The sequence below is a fragment of the Trachypithecus francoisi genome, unplaced genomic scaffold (assembly GCF_009764315.1).
Source record: "Trachypithecus francoisi isolate TF-2019V2 unplaced genomic scaffold, Tfra_2.0 Lachesis_group0, whole genome shotgun sequence".
Lineage (NCBI taxonomy): Eukaryota > Metazoa > Chordata > Mammalia > Primates > Cercopithecidae > Trachypithecus > Trachypithecus francoisi.
In genome coordinates this window covers 109,275,574-109,298,248 of record NW_022681453.1, presented here as the reverse complement: position 1 = coordinate 109,298,248, position 22,675 = coordinate 109,275,574, and the positions used below count along the sequence as shown (strand labels likewise).

The 22,675-nt window shown below is 34.4% G+C and overlaps 1 long non-coding RNA gene across 1 annotated transcript; it reads left to right on the top strand.

Moving 5' to 3' along the window:
• Positions 1 to 1,866: 1,866 nt before the first annotated feature.
• On the top strand, positions 1,867 to 21,307 carry LOC117076993. The gene is made up of 3 exons (XR_004434601.1): positions 1,867 to 1,878; positions 11,579 to 11,581; positions 21,173 to 21,307. It is a non-coding gene; the product is annotated as an uncharacterized LOC117076993 (long non-coding RNA).
• The last annotated feature ends 1,368 nt before the right edge of the window (positions 21,308 to 22,675 follow it).

Here is a 22,675-nt window from a genome sequence, read left to right as displayed (position 1 = left end):
GTTAGAAAATGGAGATGGTGATGCCAATGTAGATCAAAATGTTTTCATGAATAGCATAGCCATAAATACACTGTACAGTTGAAAATAAATGTGGAATGACTTCTTTCTCCACTCCTGGAGGCAAAACAGGTATTTATTTCTTTTCCCATTGCTAATATGAATGAGTCTTAATTCACTTTATTAGAAATTGATTTTTGGAGGACAGCTTATAGACATAATAAAAGTCAGAGGCAGCTGGGATCAGTCATATCAACACGTAAAATGATTACTGAAACACTGAAGCTACCATTTATGTTTTCAGATTTTAGTTAGTGTACAGGTAGTGGTTTCCTCTTGCATTAATCCATTTTATACCTTGTGAAGTCAGCTTAATAAATTGTTTCATTTTCAAAGATTAATGCATTTCAAAACTAGTATGTAAAATAGGTATTACAGGAAAACTAACTTAACATATTAAAGTGACATTTGAGAGAATGTCACTTTGTGGCATAAACTAAAAAAATGAAAGTGGTATGTGTGTGTATAAATATATATGTATACACACATATGTATACCTATAAAATAGTGAATAATAATACATATTTACCTATGTATATATAAATATAAATAGTACTGTATATATCAAACAGTAAAGAGTAATTTTATATGTAATGTTTATATTAATTTAATGTTTCATGTTATATCATGTTATTTCTTTTTTGTTCTACTGTTTTTCTCTACCACCAAACCCTTTCTGCATGGTTCAATAAATCAAAGAGTAGCATAGTAAAAAGATAAAATAAGGCTATCTTTTATTGTGCATATGTAATACACCAAGTGGATTAATCCTTGTTATATAATTAATTAGATCATTTTGTAGAGGACTACGTGCTCGCAAACGAGACGTTCCCGATAAGTCCTGCTCTTGCAAACGAAGCAGGGCATTCCCGATAAGTCCTGCTCTTGCAAATGAAGCAGGGCATTCCTTCCCTCCAAACAGGGAGGACGAAGGAGCCAGCTGCAACCAGCAGACCCTGTGGGCTTGTTTATGTGTAAACATCTTGAAAATCCAGAAAGTCAGGGAAAGGTCAGAAAAACAACAATGTGTCTTGTGACTTGGCAACATTCCACAAAGGACTGCATAAAATAAAGCAGAGCTTGCCATTTGGGGTGGCCGCCAAGTTTGTCTCGTCCTGTGTTGTCTTGTGTGTTCATTCCTTTGTTTAGGAAACACGCGGACCCTAACATCATTTCTTTGCTTCTTTGGAGCAGTTTTCTTTTAAATATCCATATTTCATAACTTTCACTCTTTCTTAGAGTCCTTACAAGCAACAAAAATGGAATGTTTTTTGCTTTTAATAGATTATAATGTATTCTATTTTACAATTACCATTTGAGTCCATTGAATTGTTATAAATCTAAAATGAATTATGAGATCAGGATCATATTTTTATCTATATTTTGAAAACCTTTTCTATTTCATCATCCCAAGAATTATCTTATCATGACTCATGATGGTTCATTGGTTATTCTCAATTATGCTAAGAAAGGCTGTAACAAGAAAAAAAAAAGGAATGATGGAATCACTTAGGAGGATGATGCAATTGTGGAATAAATTGTCATTCTTTCATTTGTTATTGTGTTATCCAAAATATCGCATCATCTTTCAAGAAGATATTCAAAATACTGGAGACACCGTCTTTGTGGTCTGCTTTTAGATTCATTGAACAGAGTTAGGAATTAGAGGTTTTTGTTTTTAAATCATGATGGCAAATTAAATAAATTTGATATTCCACATTAAAAGATTAACTTAATTAGAAGATAAATGCAAAGAACAAGATTGCATTCTAGGCTTTAAAGATATAGTAAAATGTACCATATTAATTAAATTGATTGTATGTCTTCAGATTGTGATGACTAAAATGATTATTCTCAAATTTAAGAATCAATGACAAGTTATTTCCAAAGACAAAGTAGAAATACAATATTCTCACTCAGTTAATCAAAGGACTTCACACAACAGTTTGGAATAAGAGCCTGGATAATCCCATTTGGTTAAAAGGATGTGTGAGAATACTGTTTTATCATCCATGTTGTTTGTGCACGAAAATTTACTACATAAAACACTTTTACTATGTTTAAAATGTATTCATATTTAATAGTTTATTTTGCTGCCTTTTCCTTGTATATGTAAATTAGTTATAAATGACTTAAAGTATGAGCATTACATTAAACAAAAATGTTCTGTGGGACCTAGATGGTAAACAATGATAATATTTTTCCCAGAAATCTGACTATTAAATATTATATCTCATTACTTTTTAACAAAAACCTGGTGAGGACTCATTATCTTTGCCCTTCTGTTTGGAAACTGAGACAATTTGTCTAGGAGTGTACAGTAAAAAATATTATATCCCAAATTGTTCCTAAGACCTCTTACTGAAGAATTAAACAAAAAAGATTCTCAAATATCTAATGGAATACAAATATTAAAATCTACATTTCTTTATTACTTTTACATTTTAGATAATTACTGAAAACTTTAAATGCACCTGTGATAATGAGTAATATTCAACTAAACAGAAAGGGCAACTTGTGTTATGCTTGTTCTCAAATTTTTTTCTTTGTTAGGACACAATGGTTTAACTTCTTGAGAAATTGTAAGGGTTTATAAGGAAGTTGTTGAGAATGGTACAGATAAAATTATGTAGAACGTTAGAAAACAGGTAGATTAAAGAAGCTTTAATATCATGAAACAAAACAGCTAAATATGAGCTTCCCTTTAATAGGACAAACATCGCATGGAAATACTCAACTTGAATAGAAGATATTAAGTTAACTCGTTGACTAACTTTGTTGTAAATGTAGAATTTAAGGGAATATGTTATTTTCTATTTGTAATATAAATGCCTATTACATTGTTTTGATATTACAGGTTTTGTGAAAATATCTGCTCATTAAACTATTTATTTGAAAAGACATCGATGGCCGAATAGGAACAGCTCCAGTCTCCAACTCCCAGCACGAGTAACACAGAAGACCGGTGATTTCTGCATTTTCAACTGAGGTACTGGGGTCATCTCTCTAGGGAGTGCCGGACAATCGGTGCTGGTCAGCTGCTGCAGCCTGACCAGCGTGAGCTGAAGCAGGGCGAGGCATCGCCTCACCTGGAAGCGCAAGGGGGAAGGAAATCCGTTTTCCTAGCCAGGGGAACTGAGACACATAACACCTGGAAAATCGCGTAACTCCCACCCCAATACTGCGCTTTAAGGAAACAGGCACACCAGGAGAATATATCCCACACCTGGCCGAGAGGGTCCCACGCCCACGGAGCCTCCCTCACTGCTAACACAGCCGTCTGCGGCGATCTATCCACAAGGCAGCAGCGAGGCTGGGGGAGGGGCGCCCGCCATTGCTGAGGCTTAAGTAGGTAAACAAAGCCGCTGGGAAGCTCGAACTGGGTGGAGCTCACAGCAGCTCAAGGAAACCTGCCTGTCTCTGTAGACTCCACCTCTGGGGACAGCCCACAGCTGAGGTCAAATAGGGAAAGCAGCGGGGGCGGTGCAGAGGCGAACGACTCTGTCTGACAGCTTTGGGGAGAGCCGTGGATCTCCCAACGCGGAGGTTGAGATCCGAGAACGGACAGACTGCCTGCTCAGGTGGGTCTCTGACCCCTGAGTAGCCTAGCTGGGAGACATCCCCCACTAGGGGCAGTCTGACACCCCACACCTCACAGGGTGGAGTCATCCCTGAGAGGAAACTTCCAAAGGAAGAATCAGACAGGTACACTCGCTGCTCAGCAATATTCTATCTTTGGCAACCTCTGCTGCTGATACCCAGGCAAACAGGGTCTGGAGTGGACCTCAAGCAATCTCCAACAGACCAACAGACAGTCCTTCTGACTGTCAGATGGAAAATTATCAAACAGGAAGGACACCTATACCAAAACCCCATCAGTACGTCACCATCATCAAAGACCAGAGACAGATAAAACCACAAAGATGGGGAAAAAGCAGGGCAGAAAAGCTGGAAATTCAAAAAATAAGAGCGCATCTCCCCCTGCAAAGGAGCGCAGCCCATCACCAGCAACGGATCAAAGCTGGTCAGAGAATGACTTTGACGAGATGAGAGAAGAAGGCTTCAGTCCATCAAACTTCTCAGAGCTAAAGGAGGAATTACGTACCCAGCGCAAAGATACTAAAAATCTTGAAAAAAAAGTGGAAGAATTGACAGCTAGACTAATTAATGCAGAGAAGATCATAAACGAAATGACAGAGATGAAAACCATGACACGAGAAATACGTGACAAATGCACAAGCTTCAGTAACCGACTCGATCAACTGGAAGAAAGAGTATCAGCGATTGAGGATCAAATGAATGAAATGAAGAGAGAAGAGAAACCAAAAGAAAAAAGAAGAAAAAGAAATGAACAAAGCCTGCAAGAAGTATGGGATTATGTAAAAAGACCAAATCTACGTCTGATTGGGGTGCCTGAAAGTGAGGGGGAAAATGGAACCAAGTTGGAAAACACTCTTCAGGATATCATCCAGGAGAACTTCCCCAACCTAGTAGGGCAGGCCAACATTCAAATTCAGGAAATACAGAGAACGCCACAAAGATACTCCTCCAGAAGAGCAACTCCAAGACACATAATTGCCAGATTCACCAAAGTTGAAATGAAGGAAAAAATCTTAAGGGCAGCCAGAGAGAAAGGTCGGGTTACCCACAAAGGGAAGCCCATCAGACTAACAGCAGATCTCTCGGCAGAAACTCTACAAGCCAGAAGAGAGTGGGGGCCAATATTCAACGTTCTTAAAGAAAAGAATTTTAAACCCAGAATTTCATATCCAGCCAAACTAAGTTTCATCAGTGAAGGAGAAATAAAATCCTTTACAGATAAGCAAATGCTTAGAGATTTTGTCACCACCAGGCCTGCCTTACAAGAGACCCTGAAGGAAGCCCTAAACATGGAAAGGAACAACCGGTACCAGCCATTGCAAAAACATGCCAAAATGTAAAGACCATCGAGGCTAGGAAGAAACTGCATCAACTAATGAGCAAAATAACCAGTTAATATCATAATGACAGGATCAAGTTCACACATAACAATATTAACCTTAAATGTAAATGGACTAAATGCTCCAATTAAAAGACACAGACTGGCAAACTGGATAAAGAGTCAAGACCCATCAGTCTGCTGTATTCAGGAGACCCATCTCACATGCAGAGACATACATAGGCTCAAAATAAAGGGATGGAGAAAGATCTACCAAGCAAATGGAGAACAAAAAAAAGCAGGGGTTGCAATCCTAGTCTCTGATAAAACAGACTTTAAACCATCAAAGATCAAAAGAGACAAAGAAGGCCATTACATAATGGTAAAGGGATCAATTCAACAGGAAGAGCTAACTCTCCTAAATATATATGCACCCAATACAGGAGCACCCAGATTCATAAAGCAAGTCCTTAGAGACCTACAAAGAGACTTAGACTCCCATACAATAATAATGGGAGATTTCAACACTCCACTGTCAACATTAGACAGATCAACGAGACAGAAAGTTAACAAGGATATCCAGGAATTGAACTCATCTCTGCACCAAGCAGACCTAATAGACATCTATAGAACTCTCCACCCCAAATCAACAGAATATACATTCTTCTCAGCACCACATCGCACTTATTCCAAAATTGACCACATAATTGGAAGTAAAGCACTCCTCAGCAAATGTACAAGAACAGAAATTATAACAAACTGTCTCTCAGACCACAGTGCAATCAAACTAGAACTCAGGACTAAGAAACTCAATCAAAACCGCTCAACTACATGGAAACTGAATAACCTGCTTCTGAATGACTACTGGGTACATAACGAAATGAAAGCAGAAATAAAGATGTTCTTTGAAACCAATGAGAACAAAGATACAACATACCAGAATCTCTGGGACACATTTAAAGCAGTGTGTAGAGGGAAATTTATAGCACTAAATGCCCACAAGAGAAAGCAGGAAAGATCTAAAATTGACACTTTAACATCACAATTAAAAGAACTAGAGAGGCAAGAGCAAACACATTCAAAAGCTAGCAGAAGGCAAGAAATAACTAAGATCAGAGCAGAACTGAAGGAGATAGAGTCACAAAAAAACCTCCAAAAAATCAATGAATCCAGGAGTTGGTTTTTTGAAAAGATCAACAAAATTGACAGACCGCTAGCAAGACTAATAAAGAAGAAAAGAGAGAGGAATCAAATAGACGCAATAAAAAATGATAAAGGGGATATCACCACCGACCCCACAGAAATACAAACAACCATCAGAGAATACTATAAATGCCTCTACGCAAATCGACTAGAAAATCTAGAAGAAATGGATAATTTCCTGGACACTTACACTCTCCCAAGACTGAACCAGGAAGAAGTTGAATCCCTGAATAGACCAATAACAGGCTCTGAAATTGAGGCAACAATTAATAGCCTACCCACGAAAAAAAGTCCAGGACCAGATGGATTCACAGCTGAATTCTACCAGAGGTACAAGGAGGAGCTGGTACCATTCCTTCTGAAACTATTCCAATCAATAGAAAAAGAGGGAATCCTCCCTAACTCATTTTATGAGGCCAACATCATCCTGATACCAAAGCCTGGCAGAGACACAACAAAAAGAGAGAATTTTAGACCAATATCCCTGATGAACATCGATGCAAAAATCTCAATAAAATACTGGCAAACCGGATTCAGCAGCACATCAAAAAGCTTCTCCACCATGATCAAGTGGGCTTCATCCCTGGGATGCAAGGCTGGTTCAACATTCGCAAATCAATAAACGTAATCCAGCATATAAACAGAACCAAAGACAAGAACCACATGATTATCTCAATAGATGCAGAAAAGGCTTTTGACAAAATTCAACAGCCCTTTATGCTAAAAACGCTCAATAAATTCGGTATTGATGGACCGTACCTCAAAATAATAAGAGCTATTTACGACAAACCCACAGCTAATATCATACTGAATGGGCAAAAACTGGAAAAATTCCCTTTGAAAACTGGCACAAGACAGGGATGCCCTCTCTCACCACTCCTATTCAACATAGTGTTGGAAGTTCTGGCTAGGGCAATCAGGCAAGAGAAAGAAATCAAGGGTATCCAGTTAGGAAAAGAAGAAGTCAAATTGTCCCTGTTTGCAGATGACATGATTGTATATTTAGAAAAACCCATTGTCTCAGCCCAAAATCTCCTTAAGCTGATAAGCAACTTCAGCAAAGTCTCAGGATACAAAATTAATGTGCAAAAATCACAAGCATTCTTATACACCAGTAACAGACAAGCAGAGAGCCAAGTCAGGAATGAACTTCCATTCACAATTGCTTCAAAGAGAATAAAATACCTAGGAATCCAGCTTACAAGGGATGTAAAGGACCTCTTCAAGGAGAACTACAAACCACTGCTCAGTGAAATCAAAGAGGACACAAACAAATGGAAGAACATACCATGCTCATGGATAGTAAGAATCAATATCGTGAAAATGGCCATACTGCCCAAGGTTATTTATAGATTCAATGCCATCCCCATCAAGCTACCAATGAGTTTCTTCACAGAATTGGAAAAAACTGCTTTAAAGTTCATATGGAACCAAAAAAGAGCCCGCATTGCCAAGACAATCCTAGGTCAAAAGGACAAAGCTGGAGGCGTCACGCTACCTGACTTCAAACTATACTACAAGGCTACAGTAACCAAAACAGCATGGTACTGGTACCACAACAGAGAATAGACCAGTGGAACAGAACAGAGTCCTCAGAAATAATACCACACATCTACAGCCATCTGATCTTTGACAAACCTGACAAAAACAAGAAATGGGGAAAGGATTCCCTATTTAATAAATGGTGCTGGGAAAATTGGCTAGCCACAAGTAGAAAGCTGAAACTGGATCCTTTCCTTACCCCTTATACGAAAATTAATTCAAGATGGATTAGAGACTTAAATGTTAGACCTAATACCATAAAAACCCTAGAAGAAAATCTAGGTAGTACCATTCAGGACATAGGCATGGGCAAGGACTTCATGTCTAAAACACCAAAAGCAACGGCAGCAAAAGCCAAAATTGACAAATGGGATCTCATTAAACTAAAGAGCTTTTGCACAGCAAAAGAAACTACCATCAGAGTGAACAGGCAACCTACAGAATGGGAGAAAATTTTTGCAACCTACTCATCTGACAAAGGGCTAATATCCAGAATCTACAAAGAACTCAAACAAATATACAAGAAAAAAACAAACAACCCCATCAAAAAGTGGGGAAAGGATATGAACAGACATTTCTCAAAAGAAGACATCCATACAGCCAACAGACACATGAAAAAATGCTCGTCATCACTCGCCATCAGAGAAATGCAAATCAAAACCACAATGAGATACCATCTCACACCAGTTAGAATGGCAATCATTAAGAAGTCAGGAAACAATAGATGTTGGAGAGGATGTGGAGAAATAGGAACACTTTTACACTGTTGGTGGGATTGTAAACTAGTTCAACCATTATGGAAAACAGTATGGCGATTCCTCAAGGATCTAGAACTAGATGTACCATATGACCCAGCCATCCCACTACTGGGTATATACCCAAAGGATTATAAATTACTCTACTACAAAGACACATGCACATGTATGTTTATTGCGGCACTATTCACAATAGCAAAGACTTGGAATCAACCCAAATGTCCATCTGTGACAGACTGGATTAAGAAAATGTGGCACATATACACCATGGAATACTATGCAGCCATAAAAAAGGATGAGTTTGCGTCCTTTGTAGGGACATGGATGCAGCTGGAAACCATCATTCTTAGCAAACTATCACAAGAAGAGAAACCAAACACCGCATGTTCTCACTCATAGGTGGGAACTGAACAATGAGATCACTTGGACTCGGGAAGGGGAACATCACACACTGGGGCCTATCATGGGGAGGGGGGAGGAGGGAGGGATTGCATTGGGGAGTTATACATGATATAAACGTTATGCACATGTACCCTAGAACTTAAAGTATAATAAAAAATAAAAAAAGAAAAAAAAAAAAAAAAAAAAGAAAAGACATCATTGGTTAATGTTCCCTTTTGCTCATTGAAATCTCAAAGACAACAGATTTGTCATTTCATACTAATACACACTGCATACCTTACATATACAACCAATTTTGTAAATATCTATTTTAAAATAAATTTCATTTGTTATTTGAAAAAGAAGAGACATTAAAAAATGTTTATTCTAAGTTTTAGCATATTTCTTTAGAGAAAAATCCTAAATTTGTTAATATATTCACTTGTATGTTATTTTTAAGAACGTGAATTTATTTTAAATTATAAATAATGGGGAAATCTTTCATGTGGTCGATATTATTTGGCAAATTGAATGCATGTATTTGGATAAGTTTCAAAAAATACAGATTGATAAAACTCACACCGTGCTTTCAGTTTTATGATGTGAAAATGCAATGTGCATTTTAAAAGAATATAGTGAGAAAATATGGTTGCTTGAGAAAATATTTTAAACATCTTAGTTTACTTTTAAAAGAATATATGTTTTACAAATCATGTGTCTAGATATATATCAGAGTTAGGACTGTTATCATTCTAACGTTTAAGACACTTTTATCTATTACTGTTCAAATTGTAGAAATGACTTATACCCCTAAATCCGAGGGGTTAGAAAATTTATCTAAATTCATCTCTTGGAATGAGATGAGTTCTTGGAATTGAGCATTAATAGCCTGCTGATAATTTGATAAATATAGTAGTTAATCTTAAAATATAACTATCCACTTTAATTATTTTCAAAATACATTTATTTATTAAGTGAATATCCAGTTATAATATTGCTGCTTGTGGTGGTAGCTAGTGTTTGTTTTTTATACACTGGGCATTTCGTTAGGTTTATAATTGATCCAGTTTAAGTTTCCCAGCCATAAAGAAATGTTGAGGAATACATTTCAGTATGAAATGTGATGGTTAGGGTAGGACTCATAGAAGAGGCCAGGTCTAGGCAAAGACTTTAAGGACATGAGGTAATAATCCTTGTGAATTCCTGGGATGAGAAGATTCTAAGCATAAAGAAAACAGTGGTTGTGCAGGCTCTACGATGTAGATGTGTGCCTGGCTGCATGGTGGGTTTGAGGAAGAACAAGTAAGCCATTTTAATAAGAAAAGATTCAGTACAGGAGAGGATAGTGATGGCAAAAGTGATCAGAAAGGTAATGGGGGTACATAATAAGGCACCTTGGCAGCAGCGTGATGAAACATCCTAGTTGTCCATGCCAATTTATTTTTAGGCTTTTTGTTCTGTCATTAGTCCTATAAATCATTTCACTCTGTAATCTACATTGAATCTTAAGTTATATGGTCACCCTACTTATCAGCATTATGGGTATCTTGGCTTTTATACTGAATGTAAAGAGTAGCCATGCAGAGTTCTTAGAAGAGAGAGAGCTCTGACATATCTTCTAAAAGTCTCACTTTGGCAGTTTGTTTTGGGAGGTCTAAGTCCTTGAACATTAGCAGAGAAAACTTCTGTGACTATCATGGAAATCCAAGTGAGAGATGATAGCTCAGACCAGTGGTTTCAGAAGGTGGCGAGAAGTGCTTGAAATTTGATATATTTTAATTTAGAGTTAGCATGATATTATGATTACTTGATTAGCAATCTTACTCATTTCATTGACTAGTGTTTTTCTTTGTTTTAAAAGATTCTAGGATGAAATAAAGATTTTTCTTGTATGAAGAAACTAAAAAAAAAAAAAGAAAGAAAAAAGTCTGCCTTCAGCTAAGACAGTGAAGGCTGCAGGTAGATGAGACTTTTGTCAAATAATCCTGAGTTCATATTTTAACATGTTAAATTGCATAAATCTACAAGAAAACCAAATGACAATGGATATAGGTTGTGTGTGTAAGGGTCAGGAATTCATTAAAGAAGTCTGCGTTGGAGATATTAATTTGAGAGTCATAAATTTATAGGTGATATTTAAGCTGTGAGGATGGATACGATTCTCAAGAACTCGGCATTGGTCGCCTTCAATTTTAAAAGTCAGAGAGAAGGGAAACATGTAACATCAAAGATGAGAAGAAACTCCCATGATATGACAGAAAATTCAAGTGTGCTCAGTGCTGTAAGTCAGTTGAATTAAGCATATTAAGGAGAAGATATCTGTATTAAATGCTTCTGATAAATCGATTAAAACCAGCATGCAAATAGACCATTACATTTAGGAAGATGTGTATCATTGGTAACATTGATGAAATCAGATTCAGTGAAGTGATGAAAATGAATGCGGAGTGGAGGTAATAAAATTAAGAGAGAATAAAAGGAGATAAATTACAACCCTCAAGTTTCATTTCCAGAAAAAAAAAACTGACCGATAAAACAAAGCACAATCTTATTGTTATCCATAAAGAACAAGTCGCAGAAAGAATGGTTCAGATAATTTATTTTCTTCCTTGGTCCTTTTCCTATTTCCACCATGTGTTAAGTATGTAACATTAAAGAAGGTAGTAACTTCCCTAAATCTAAATTTGTTATAAAGTGCATATACTGTTATTATCTACTATAGAATGTTGAAGAGTTGTTTATGCTTTATAGATTGAGGTCTTCTACTGAAAATAACTAATATGTAAGTTCCGAAATGCAGACAGTATTAGAGTTGTTTTTCTTATTTTTACTACTAATACTATTATTTCTACTATTTCCTTCAATTATTATTCAGTTTTTACTTAACAACATAGGAGTTGGTAGTTAGTGTCCTGATCCTTCTTTCTCTTCACAATTGTATTCTCTCCTTTTTCTCCCGTCCCCATTCTGCCAACATCTCTTTCTTTGAGATCAAAAACAAACACACAAAGTAAAGATACAAACTTTTTGTTTAATCTGTGGAAGGAAACTGGATATTCTTACATTATTCTGCATAGTACATTCATGAAATAAAGAATTACCTTTATTGATTTTTTTTTATATCTTATATCACAACTCTCTGCTGGGGTAAGGCTGAAGCAGAAAGATAAATATGAAGGAGGCAGACTTGTTAGCTGTATTTCTAATGTTCCACACTTTTCTGGCTAGAATCTATATATTTTTATTTACTGCATACCCGCTTAACATACCTACTTTCCTCTTTTCTTCACTAATTCTTATTTACTCCAAGGTTGCACACTTTAATATTTTCAAACTAGAAAGCAAATTACACCTAGTCCACATAAACAGTATATGAGTACTGAACCTCTGCTTTTTATAACCTCTATTTTTAAGAAAATGGTAGTGTAGAATGTGGAGAAGAGAAACAATAATATATTTTGGACAAAGTGCCCATCCTCTCCTTTTTCCTTGTTCCTAGGCCCAGGGCAAGACATTCTGACATTCTCATCTTTGAAATGAATGACAACGATGATAAATATGGCTCACCTCCACAGATACAAATCTGACAATTTCATATTTTTAATATAAATTATTAATCTGAGGCATGATTAGTATTGGCATCTTTGGTGCTTTCGTTAGATGGAATTTATAGATTGTTAGATATATTGTGTTTATCTTGCTTTACTAAGTAATAACATACTGTTTGGCATATATTTAGCATTTATGGTTTTAAACTAAGTTTAATTAAATTATATTTCATTAAATCTCTGAAATAGAACCAGTCATGGTAGCTCACGCCTGTTCAGTACTTTGAGAGGCAGAGGTAGGAGGTTTGCTTAAGCCCAGGAATTTTAGGCTGCAGTGAGCCAGAATCATGCCACTATACTCCAGCCTTGGAAATAAAGTAAGACCCCATCTGTGTAAAAAAAAAAAAAAAAGTAAAAACTAAAAACTGAAAAAAAATTAAAAATACTCAAAACTTTGGTATAAATCTTTCCCATATTTAAATATAACAATAGATAATTCACATACATACTATTTTATATTACTGTGACTTCACTTCTTATTTTATAAAGTAGTAGCATAAAACATTTTTCAGCATTATTTTTGTATTCATGTCAGGCGATAAATTTTTCTTTGAGTTGCATTCTTAAAAGAAGTCTCAAATTTTCTATGATGACACCAAAGAAAAAATGATACCGTTGCTCAATGTCTACTATATTGACTTCTTTGGTAAGAAGTTCTGGTATTTGTGTGGATTGTTACATATTGTTATGAAGACATATGTTGATTTGTATAAGAGAATACTATATGTAATAACATGATGTTATGATATTAAGTTCCAATATAGGAAACAAATTATGTTCAAAGATCTTAACACATTAAATAGAACTACTACAATATCTTTATGGCATTTAAATAATTCCTAGTCATCAACTTTTTACTCCTAATTCAATCCTTAAAAAATAGAATAGGGTAATGGTGCTATGAACTGTCCAGATACTATTTTTCTTCTCTCCATGAAGATGAGAAAAGGAATACCTAATTCAACATCAAAAGAATTGCCCTGTGTCAAATCTAGCTTGTGGCTTTATGAGATGCTACATATGAAGACCCACTCTAGAACTTCCAAGAAAAGGGAATTTGCTAGGATTATTCTCAGAAATCTACAGGGAGTTTCTCCTAATGCTTGGAAATATACACGAACTAGAGACTGAAGGCCGATTCTGGTGTAAAACTTACTGAAGATGAGAGACATATCTACAGTCATACAAACAATAAGAAGTCCATAGAATTCTCCCATTTTAGTTTAGTTGGAGACTGCAAAAGATTTTTCTGGTGTTTATGGCTCCTGTGAAGTAATCATAAATTCCTGATCAGTGTACAGCACGAGCAGCAGATGGCATCAGATAGACATCTGAGCTGAGCTGGAACTGAGACACCTCGTTTCCATGATCAGTGACACTTTGTATTAACTATGTATGTTGCCTTCCACTCCTTACCTTCAACATCAAAATAGATTAGTCTTCAAAAGGGAAGGGTTTGAGTGTCCTCAAATTTTGCCCTTTTATCTCCCTAACCACTATTACTATTAAACTAAGGGCATGGCTTAAGACTGCCTTTGGGGGAGTGGGACTATATGAAATTTAAATTGAGTTTGAGACAAAGTTGTGTATTAGACTTTAGTTTTCATAAGCAAAAGTGACCAAAAAGTTATTGAATTTGACCAGATAATAATTTAAGGAATGAGAATATGATACAGAACAGCTAGATTGGAAATACAAATAACATTTTAAATGTATGCCATCTTTGAGATTTCTCTATAAACTAGATTATACCTAATTCAAAAGTACGTGATATGGCTTATAAAAAGAATGAGGGAGAGAAGGTGAGAAAGAGAGGGTTAATGTTTTAACAAACATATTTTATTAAAACATCTGTGTACTAAATAAATCATAACTCTTTCCTACATATGATTTGCAAGATCCCCTGGGAATATATATTTTAAACCTAGAAGTTAAAACATTTTGGTAGTAATTTCACCTGTTTTATTCTCAAAAAAAAAATGTAGGGTTGATAAAACTAAATTTTAATATTTATATTAATTTTGAGAGAATATTAAATGAGATCATGACATGTTTTCCAAGAGTTAATTCTCCAAATTTTAGAATCTACACTGGGAAACACAATGATTATTTAGCAACTGAATGGACTACACAACTTTCTTCTTCCTCCTATTTCTCTTCAAGTCAAATCTCATTCATAAAAACTATATATCACTTCAGCAAATTAAAGTTCATAATTTTAAGATAAATAAATCTTTTTAAGACTTTTCTTCTTGAAATAAAAATTATTTCCTTTCATGACCAATTTTTCTATTATATTTTCTCTCAAATGAATTGCTTGGACATCAGCTTCCAATTCAACAATTATTTTACTTATCTCTAACACTGTATTTTTGTAAGTTTTTAATATCAGTTGTCATTCAGTGTTCAAAACTTATCATTATGCTGTGCTTCTACACTAAAATATGGAAAGATGACTGCTTCCGGTTCAACTTCAGGAACCTCAACAATTGTTTTTGGAGTTTATCAAAATAAATGGTATTTAAAAATCTTGTACTAGGAAGTGATAGATAAAATATTAGCTTGTCATGTTATCATTTTGAAGTGTTATGCCACAATACATTTAAGTTCTAAATTTTAATTTCACATAAGCTAAAGATTTTATTTTAAAAAAGGAAATATAGTAGCTGTTATATATTACATATTAAATATTTGTTGCAATTCACCCCTTTGTTATGTTATTAATCTACAACTATTAAAAACTTCAAAGAATAGTGGGACAATAAGTAACCAATTTTGTTAAAATAATGTAGGTATACTTTTACTGAGTATATCTGAATCTGGAATTTGGAAAAAAAACCTTTAAAAACAGTGAATAAATTATAAATTAAGTTAAAGTTGCAAAATTAACCATAAAGGATGAAATGTAGAAATTTGATTTCACAGTCTTAACAGTAATACGGTAATAGTAAGGAGGTAAATAAGTGAGCCAAATTGACTGTAAATTTGTTTTATTTTCATTTGGGATAAAAGGAAAAGTGGCTGAGTTTCCAAATTTGTGAATTTATCATTATGTGAATACACAAAGAGCAAAATGATTTCTAAGACATCAGAGCCAATTAACATTAACTAACATTTAATGTGAATCTTCATTTTTAAACCAGTATTTAAATACATTTTAAAATAATATTTAGCAAACCGGAAGCCAAAAAGCCAACAGGTTTACTTGAAATAAATACTAAGAAGAAGACATTTAAACAACTCAATGCATCTTGCTTTTTCTTTTTCCTCTCCTATTTGGCTTCTGTAACAAATATTTGATGTAAATATATGCAGATTTCTCACTAAAATGGTGATAGTACATACTGTCATCACTAAAATAAAGCTGCAACATCGTTAGAATGAAGTGATAAGTATTGCTTTAAGTGAAAGTAATTACTAAGTACTTACTAATCTATTACAGAAAGTATTAAGCTTTATCCTCAGAGAGAAAGACATTCATATTCCCCTACCTATTTTTCTCAAAAGTTAATGTTAATTGTTTCAACACAGCTTTCTAATTACTCATTTTATTAAAATTTTAAAAATCTATTCTAAGACATAGTGTATTCATAATTAATTTCCATATATTCTATGCAAGTAGAAAATTTGTAAAATGAATTTTCATAGAAATTAAGTAAAAATAATTCAAATATAAAGGAGCACATGAGTAAAATTGATGTTTCCAATAGGATCTTTTTCTGTATCAGATATAATTTACATGTAATGCTTGTGAGAAAAACCATCTACATCTAAGAGATATGTGGTATTGTGGCATTCAAACAATTACCTTATAAGACTTCTCAGAAACATTACTCCATCATGCAATTCAGGAGAAGGACCACCTCAAGTATTTTGATGTTAAATGTAGTCCCAGTCTTAGAATGTTTTCAGTTACTTTGTATACTGAACATCCTAGACAATGTTTAGGTATATTTGATTGATCCTGCTGTCATTCATTGGTTGCTAGGGGATAGGAAGAGAAGCTCAAAGCAAGGACAACTCTGGGAAATTCCAGAAGTAAAACTGAGATTACCAGACTTAGGTTTTATAACCATTTCTAAATTATTTTATAGATACCAAAACAGAATGAGGTTTTTGAAAGCATATTTCAGAAATCATCTGCAGGAAAATGAGAACTTGATTGAAATGTACTGGGATGCACCTCAAAGCCTCAAATCAGAAACTTTAGAGATTCTTTGGGTTTCTAATATACACTCACAGTTGGAAAATATTTACATAGGAGTTCAATTCCAAGAAATGAATTATTTTCCAGCATGTATAACTTAAAACAGACAAACAAAAAATCTGTTCTTCCCAGTTCTAGAAGATTTCACTGTAACACTAGCCCATCTGCAGGATGGGGTGCTTGAGGATAACAGTATATCATGCAGTGCAAGACCTTTGCTTCTAATAAGGTTTTACCTGAGGAATGACAGTCATATAAAAGCTAACACTGGCATTTTTTTTATTTTGAGTATTTGTTGTTTGTATGTCTAGTTAATGATTCTGTGCTCTCTTATGGTTTATTGGGTAAGGCCAGAGCTCTAAGATAAATAATGAATTTTAAGGGGCATCATATTTTCATAAATGTGCAATTTCCACTGCATTGCTTCAGTGTGTGGGACTCAAAATTTTATGCTTAAAACACTCTCAGGGACAGAGACCTTAGGGGGAACCTAGAACTACACATAACTCGTTAAATGCATTGATTGGTTTAAAAAACTTAAATGCTTGGTAGTTTGTGCTAGTCATTTAGTCACTTTTCTAGAAAATTTGGTCAGGGTTACAGGTAAATTAGACATAGGCACCAATACCATGCAGCCTAAAATTCTCTTGTGAGAAGAGAAGAAATAACCATTAAAAAATAAAATAAAATAAAAACTAAGCTACATTCTTATTTTGCAAAGATCGTATTTAACTGATTCAGTGATTTGCTTTACTCGTTTTACCTATTTTGTAGATATAAAACTGTGCTTCTCTACACGTATAACAAATTACTATGTTGTGGTTGCCTGTTCATTTTCTTCATCGTACCTTTATCAAATTTTCTAAATTTACATATATTAACAAGATATACATTTGGTGTGCCGTTTATGAGCTGTAACAAATGTTTATATCTGTGTAATAGTAGTATCTTGCACAACCAACATACAGAAAAGTTTCATCACCCCAAACAACTCCTTTTTCTTTTTTACTTTGTTGTTTGTTTGTTTGTTTGTTTGTTTGTTTGTTTTGAGGGGCGGAGTTTCGTTCTCGTTGTCCAGATCAGAGTTCAGTGGAGCGTTCTCGGCTCACCGCATCCTCCGCCTCCCAGGTTCAAGAGATTCTCCTGCCTCAGCTTCCCGGACAAGTGGGACTACAGGCACCCGCCACCACGCCCCGCTAATTTTTTGTATTTTTAGTAGAGATGAAGTTTCTTCATGTTGGTCAGTCTGTTCTCAAACTCCCGACCTCAGGTGATCCGCCCTCCTCTGCCTCCCAAAGTGCTGGGATTACAGGCGTGAGCCATCGCGACCGGTCTTGTTTTTTTCTAGTCACAATTTTTCCGATAGTTAACCTATTAAAAACGCCGACTGTTTCTGCATCACTACAATTTTCTTTTCTTCAGAAAATCTTGCGAACAGAACAGTAGATTATGTAATCTTTTGCATCTGCTTCTTTCACTAAACATAATTTGAGATTTGGGATTCATTCACATTGTTGAATCAGTAGTTCATTTCTTTTTATTGCTGAGTAGTATCACATTTTGTTGATCCATTGTCCTATTGACAAACATTTGGATTGTTTCTAGGTTTGTGTGATTATGAATATAATCTGCTATAAACATTCTTTAACAGATCGTTATGTGAACCAAATTTTCGTTACTCAGGGGTAAATACCTAGGTCACTAGGTAAAATCACTAGATTATATGATGCATTTATTGAACTTTATTAGAAATTGCCAAATACTTTTCTAAAGTGGTTTTAAATTGTGGCATTGCCACCAGGAATACAGAATTCCAGTTTCCCTTTACTCTCACTAGCACTTTGAATTACCAGTAATTTGTTTTTTCACCACTTCAATAGGTATGTTTGACATATCTCAGTACTTTGTCTCTTCTTCATGTTTTGTCAGTATAGCTAGAGATTTACCAATTTTATTCATCTTTTTATAAAGCCAGCGTTTGTCTTAATTTTCTACTTTTTATTTAATTATTTCTGATCTTTAATATATCCCTTCTGCTTCATCTGGGCTTATTTTATTCTTTCCTTTATAGTTTCTTGAGATGGGAGCTCAGATTAGTTCTCATATATATTTCTAATCTAACAATTTAATGCAATAAATTTCCTTCTAAGACTGCTTTAGCTGTATTCCACGGATGTAGATATGCAATATTTTCATTTTCATTTAGTTCAAATGACTTCTGATTTGTCTGAAGACTTATTTATACAGGTGTGGGTTATTTAGAAGGTTATTGGTTTGTTATTGTTTTCCTTGTTTTTAAGATTTCTCTGTTATCTTTCTGTTACTGATTTTTAACTTAATTCCATTATGGTCAAATGACCTGTCTTCATGATTTTAAATATTTTAAAATTGTTTAGTGTATTTTGTGACCCTAAGTACGGTCTGCTTTGATGAATATCTCTGGGTGCTTGTGAAGTTTTCTGATGTTTTTGCATAGTGTTCTATGAAAATTTATTAGATCCTGTTTGGTGGTGGTGTTTAGTTCTATATCCTTTCAGATTTCATAGTTACTAGTCTGACTGAGTTTAGAGCAGAGTGTTGAAACCTCCATCTTAACTTGTAGTTTATTCTATTTCTCCTGTCAATTCTATTTTTACTTTGTTAATTTTGACCTCTGCCATTGGTGAATACATATTTTTATTGTTAGGTAAATTTTGTGTCTGCTAGGTAAACAGATACTTTTATCATTATGTAATATTACTCTATAATGTTGGTAATTTTCCTTATTTTTAAGTCTACTCTGTCTATGTAATATAGCCACTGCACCTTTCCTAGATTAGATTTTCTATGTGTACTTATGCTCATTAATTAAAGTATAAAAATTCAAAGGTTGTACGTGTCTCTTTTGCTAAGCTCAATCTACTGTGTTCCATCTCTTTCCCAGTACAGTCACAGAGTGTGCAGATAACTTAGCCAGGGGTAAAAATAGTTTTACCAGATCTAGTGCATTCTGTGTGGTAGAAAAGACAAGGATGCCCACTTCCACCACTCTTGTTCAACGTAGTACTGGAAGACCTAGCCAGAACAATTTGGCAAGAGAAATAAATAAAAGGCATCTGAATTTTTAAAAAGTTGAATTATTTATGTTTTTAGTTATGTAATCTTATATCAAATAAACCTAAAGACTCTATTAAAAATTTCTTAGATTTGATAAATGAATTCAGTAAAGTTTCAGGATACAAAATCCATGTAAGAAAATCAGTAGCATTTTTATACATCAATAATGATGTAGCTGAGAACAAAATCAAGAAAGCAATCTCTTTTGCAATAGCTATAAAAAAATTAAAATTCCTAGCAATGTATTTATACAAGGAAATGAAAGATATCAACAAGAACAGCTAGAACACACTGATGAAAGAAATTGTAGATGACACAAACAAATGGAAAAACATCCTACGCTTGTGAACAGAAGAATTTTACTGTTAAAACAACATACAGCCCAAAGCAATCTATGAATGAATTCATTGTAATCGCTATAAAAATTCCAATGTCATTTGTACCAGAATTAGAAAAAAATTCTAAAATTCATATGGAACCAGTAAAGAATCTGAATAGCTAAAGCAAAAGCAAAAAGAACAAAGCTACAAGGTTGTTGAACCAAAACATGGTATTGGGGGAGAAAAGGCACATGGATCTGTGGAGCAGTATAGGGAACCAAGAAATAAAGCTGCAACCTTGCTGGAAACTGACCTTTGACAAAGTTAACAAGAACATACACTGGGGAAAGGACACTCTTTTCAATAAATGATGCAAGGACAATTGAATTGCCAAATGCCTGAACTCTTAACTCTCACCACATACAAAAATGAACACAACATAGATTAAAGGCTTAAATGTAATATCTTAAACTATAAAAATACTAGGAAAAATACTAGGGGAAACTCTTCTTGACATTGGTTTAGGAAAAGAATTTATGATTAAGACTTCAAAAGGACAGACAACAAAAACAAAAATAGACAAATAGGACATAATTAAACTAAAACGTTTCTGCACAGCCAAAGAAATAATCAACAGAGTGAACAGACAACCTGAAAATGTGGGGAAAATACCTGAAAACTATGTATTTGACAAGGGTCTATATCCAGAATACAGAAGACTCCACAACAACAAAGAAATAAATTAACTCATTAAAAAGTGAAGAGTATCGATTGACATTTTTCAAAATAAGTCATTAAAAATGACTAACATATAAAAAAGTTCAACATCATAATCATAAGAGAAATGCAAATTAAAACCAGGATGAAATATCATCTTATACCAGTTAGCATAGCTCTTATTGAAAATAATGAATGTTACCAAAGATGCAAATAAAAGGGACGTCTTATGCACTTTTGATGGAAATGTAAATTAGTACAGTCTTTTTGGAAAATAATATGGGGATTTCTCAAAGAACCTAAAATAGAACTACCATTCATTCCAGCAATCTTAGTAATGAGTTTCTATGCAAAGGATAATAAATCAGTTCATCAAAAAGATACCTACACTCCTATGTTTATCACAGCACTATTCACAATAGCAAATATATGGAATCAACCTCAGTTTCCATCAATGGATGACTGTATAAAGAAAATGTGGCACACATAAATACAATGGAATACTATTCAACCATAAAAAATAATGAAGTCAGGTCTATTGCAGTAGCGTGGATGGAACTGAATGTCATTATTTTTAGTGACAACAAGTCAGACACAAAAAGACAAATATTGCATATTCTCACTTATAAGTGGGAGCTAAATAATATGTAAACATGGATGTAGAGTGTGGAAAGTCAGATAGTGGAGACTTGGAAGGGTGAAGAGGTGGAAGGAGAGTAGATGATGTTAAGTTACTTAATGGGTACAATGTACATTATTTGGAGGATGGATACATTAAAAGCCCTGACTTTACCACTCTACAACCCATGCATGTAACAAAATTACACTTTTACCCCATACACTTTTACCAAAAAATAAAAAATAGTCAAGACAAAATGATGATAGTGAGTTAGAAACTACAAGTACTTATTTTCTCCTACATTTTTTCAGCTTCTGTGATAGTTGGGGCCCACGACTGTGTTAGCTAATAGACTCTAAAGTACAATGTCAAGGTAGTTACAAGGTGATGTTCTGCCTCTGTATTTTCTTATGGTTACTCTGAAGAGTACATATATATTCCACATATCATAGCTGCAAAATGGCCTGAGGCTGGTCTCTTGACTGCTACCACACTGTAATATAAGACTATATGCTCAACCCCTAAGATTTGGGAGTTCATTGAGACCACAGCACAGTCTATCCAATACTATTCCATATAGAAATGATCAAAAATAGTATATTTCTAGTACAGAAATGAAGTGCCACCATAAGAAAAACATATAATACTTGACATTATGTATATAGTCAGTTATCAAACAGGATGGCAATGTGGAAGCAAGAAAGATGATAATATTTATCATGTAGTACCACAATATTTGGCAAATATTCACCACGTAGCTAAAATTAAGAATTGGCACACAGACTGGCAAGTGTATTTTGGTCAATACTGATTGATTTCAGTAAGTTATTATAACAAATGATAAGATCATAGAATAATTGACTCACATGCAAGTGGAAATCATAGGAAGACATAAATTTCATATTGTACAGATTTGCATGATTGGAAAGATAGTTCTATCCGAACTAAATGAAAACAGTAAAAGATGAGACTGTAAGACACACTGAGTAATATTCTACAGTAAAATCTCATCTTGTGCAAAATTACTTAATGTGAAAATAAAACTAGAGGTATGTCATTAGTTTTTCAAATCAGTTTTAGGTAGTTTCCATTAAATTACAAGAGAAAGATAAAGAAGCTGTGTAACAAAGAAATAAAATGTGCTTGAAAATGCATCCTCAATTGTCTGTCTTTCGTTATAAAAATGAGAAGGTAAAATCTTTAGATCTGGACTTTTCTTTTTTTTCTTTTTTTTTTTTTAATTGAAAAAGTA